The sequence below is a fragment of the Pseudorasbora parva genome, chromosome 4 (assembly GCF_024679245.1).
Source record: "Pseudorasbora parva isolate DD20220531a chromosome 4, ASM2467924v1, whole genome shotgun sequence".
Classification (NCBI taxonomy): domain Eukaryota; kingdom Metazoa; phylum Chordata; class Actinopteri; order Cypriniformes; family Gobionidae; genus Pseudorasbora; species Pseudorasbora parva.
Window position 1 is genome coordinate 27,609,234 of NC_090175.1, and position 4,071 is coordinate 27,613,304.

At 40.0% G+C, this 4,071-nt stretch overlaps 1 pseudogene; it reads right to left on the reverse strand.

The window, feature by feature from the left end:
* Nucleotides 1-2,126, reverse strand: part of LOC137073788 (uncharacterized) — an 11,435-nt pseudogene extending 9,309 nt beyond the window's left edge.
* Nucleotides 2,127-4,071: the final 1,945 nt, after the last annotated feature.

Here is a 4,071-nt window from a genome sequence, read left to right on the forward strand (position 1 = left end):
GTCTCCTCTCCACCATAAACTTGTGTGGTGGGCGTTCTGGCGCAATATGGCTGCCGTCACATCATCAAGGTGGATGCTGCTCATTGGTGGTGGTGTGAGGAGACCCCCCCCCCCCCCCCCCCCCCCCCCCCCCCCCCCTTCAATGTAAAGCTCTGTATAAATGTAATAAATTATTATTATTACTGCTTAATATTTTTTGGAACCTGTAATACTTTTTTCAGTATTCATTAATAAATAAAATGTTAAAAAGAACAGTATTTATTAAAAATAGAAATATTTTCTAACAAAGGCTTTTATCACTTTTTATCAATTTACCAAAAAAAAGAATATTACTGACTCCAAACTTTTGAATGGTAGTGTAGGCCTATATTGTAACAAAATATTTATATGTTAAATAAATGTTGCTTTTTTTAATATTTATATTTATCAAATAATCCTGAAAAAATAATGATTTCTGAAAGATCATTTGACGCTGAAGACTGAAGTAATGATGCTGAAAATTCAGCTTTGATCACATAGATAAATTATACATTAAAGTCTATTAAAATAGAAAACCACTATTTAAATTGTAATAATGTTTTTTTTCTATATTTTTTTAATCAAATATGCATGTTATGGAGAGATACACTCTCTCTGCCTCAATAGCCCTGCTTTAAGTAGTGTGATGTATTTATGAGATTGAGAATCGTGCAGGGTAAAAATTCAACCAAAAGTGCCTTAAATCTTTTAGTTTTTCAACCAAGATTATGCTGCAAGATAAAAAAAAATATATAATTTCAACTACATGAAATTTCCTTGTTAACCTGTAAATGTTGCAAATTCAACCCTAGGTGTACCTCAGTGTTCTGTCTTGGGCCCTCTTCTTTTCATTATTTATGTTACAGTTGGACACATAATCAAATGCTATGGGTTTACACTGTTATGCTGATGACGAGCATTGAGTGATCTATTTTAGCACACCTCCCAGCTCAGTGTTTCCTCCACCTAAATTATCAACTTGCATAAAGGAACTTAAACTTTGGCTTGAGACGATTTAGTTTAAATTTAAATGTAAAATTTAAGGTAATACTGATTGGCTCTAAATCTGTTGTATCTAAACTATCTGGTCAACTGCCTAAGCACCTTCTCCAATCCTCTATCACCTTCACTGGCTTCCGGTTTCCTTATGTTTAAACTTCAAGGTACGAATTCTTACTTACAAAGGTCTTCAAAACCTTAAGGTCCTACATATTTATCTGACTTACTTTAGCCTTCTGCTCCTGTTTCTTGCTTACAATATTCTATATTTAGTCACACCTATAATTAGTGTGGTGCCAGGTCTTTTAGTGTCTCCCATATTGTGGAATGCTCTTCCTTAAGACATCCGTCAAGCATCCTCCCTTCTTTCCTCCAAAAATCTTGAAAAAACACAGGGTTTTTTTTCACTCAGTCTCTCTCTCTCTCTCTCTCTCTCTCTCTCTCTCTCTCTCTCTCTCTCTCTCTCTCTCTCTCTCTCTCTCTCTCTCTCTCTCTCTCTCTCTCTCTTTTATTTAGCTGAATATTACTTTTCAGCTCTTGGTCTATAAATTATAAATTTTTTATGGTTATGTTATTTGTTTGGATTACTCAGTCCTGTTCATATCTTTCTCTATCCTAACTTTGTAAGTGACCTCTCTGTATATTACATTTCAGCTCTTGGTATGAGTGTTGTACTTTATTAATTATATTTATTTGGTTTTGTTCCTTAAAACAAAATCTTTGTAAAGTGACATTTGGTGTTGGAAAGACACTATATAAATAACAAATATTCTTCTTATTATTTTTATTATTATTATTATTAATAATAATAATAAAGTCACCAACTAACTGACCACAGAGCGAGTTTTAACACCACACACTAACATACGTAAATTTACTATAATTCATTCTTCATATTTTGTAGCAACGGCCCGGCCCACATTGTCCAGTCTAGCTGACTCCTTTCACTTCCTCGGCTCCTCCTGTGTTTTCTTTACTCTGCTGTTTGGATCTGCCTTGGGTATTCCCAGTCTGCCCTGGCAAGGGGATCTCTTGTCTCCTCCTTGGGCAGCCAAGCCCCTCATGGCTCTGCCTTGGCCTCCAGGACCTATGGTGTCGTCTGGTCTCATCGTCTATTTGGCTTTACCTTTAGCGGCTCAGTTTTAGTCTATCACAACCGTAGTTCCAATTGCCAAGGCTCCTACGTAGCCGAGTCTGCTCATCTGAATGAGCCAGCTAGAAAGGCTGGGGAGCACTAACCAGGCTTCCAGACAATGTGTAAGTGGCACCAGTGGAACTGCATATTACATGTACCGGCAAGGGGGGCAGCGTTGTGGTGCACATGGGCCCAACCTGGAAGACATAGTGTGCCAGGGTAGAGGCAGTGAATGTGGTGCAACACTTACCCGACTCTATGGTTCCAGCAAGGGAATGGCTGGAGATGTGTGAGGAGGGGTTGTGTTCTCAAACTGTATAACCCAGAGAGTAGGAAAATAGCTCTTTCTTTGAGAATTAGGGCGGAACAGAAAAATATTACGCCTGAACCTCCTCTGGGGGAAGGTGCATGCGTAGCGAGGCAGTGCATTCACCACCTACTGGGAAAGATCGGTCCCCTCCATCTCCAGTTGTCTGCCTTAGAGTCAGACTTTTAGTGGCATTTACATTTACATTTACATTTAATCATTTAGCAGACGCTTTTATCCAAAGCGACTTACAAAAAAGGGGAGAGTAATAGAAGCAACGAAACAGACAAGGCCAACAACCTGTAAGAGCTGTAAGAAATCTCAATTAATTAGCACAGTACAAGTTTTTTTTTTTTTTTTTTTTAAATAGACATCTACAACAAAAACTCACGTATGCAAAATGCCGAACACTGCATTTTGATAGCTATGATAACAACCCATTAGGACTAAGGCTGTTGCCCCAGCTGTTGTCATTAATGCAGATTCAGTGGCCCAATGGGTTGGTTTTGTATGGCATTCTAGCTAAACGCGCAGCAATAGCCATCTACAACAAAAACTCACGTACGCAAAATATAGAACACTCGATTTTGATAGTTATGATAACTATGTAACATACCCGCCTGAAGGCACAAATCCGGATGAGAGACGTAGATATGGTCCAGGAGTGTGCGCTTTTTCGTCGTTGCTGTGGTGATCAGTAAGTGCTATTCTGTATTGGTCAAGTGCAATTGGAAAAGATGTGTCTTAAGATGTTTTTTAAAAATGGCTACAGACTCGGCAGCACGAATTGAGATCGGCAGGTCATTCCACCAGGTGGGAACGGTCCAGGAAAATGTCCGTGAGAGCGATTTCATGCCTCTTTGGGATGGAACCACGAGGCGCCGCTCGCTCGCAGAACGCAAGCTTCTGGAGGGTGTGTAAGTCTGAACAAGTGAGTTTAGGTATATTGGTGCAGAGCCAGTGGTTGTTTTCTAGGCAAGAACTAGTGCCTTGAATTTGATGCGAGCAGCCATTGGCAACCAGTGCAGTTTGATGAAGAGAGGCGTAACATGCGCACTCTTCGGCTCATTAAAGACCACTCTCGCCGCTGCATTCTGGATCAGCTGCAAGGGTTTTATAGTGCATGCTGGAAGCCCAGCCAGAAGAGCATTACAATAGTCCAGTCTTGAGAGAACAAGAGCTTGAACCAGGAGTTGTGCAGCCTGTTCTGATAGCAAGGGTCTAATCTTTCTAATGTTGTATAAAGCAAATCTGCAGGACCGGGCTGTTGCAGTAATGTGGTCAGTGAAGTTTAACTGGTCATCAATCACAACTCCAAGGTTTCTGGCTGTCCTTGATGGAGATATGGTCGATGAACCAAGCTGAATGGAGATATTTTGATGAAGTGCTGGGTTGGTTGAGAAAACAAGTAATTCTGTCTTTGCAAGATTGAGTTTAAGATGATGCTCTTTCATCCAGTCAGAAATGTCTGTCAGACAGGCAGCGATATGAACACTGACTGTAGGATCATCTGGTTGAAATGAGAAGTAGAGTTGAGTGTCATCAGCATAGCAGTGATAGGAGAAGCCGTGTTTCTGAATGACAGAACCTAATGATGACATGTAGATGGAGA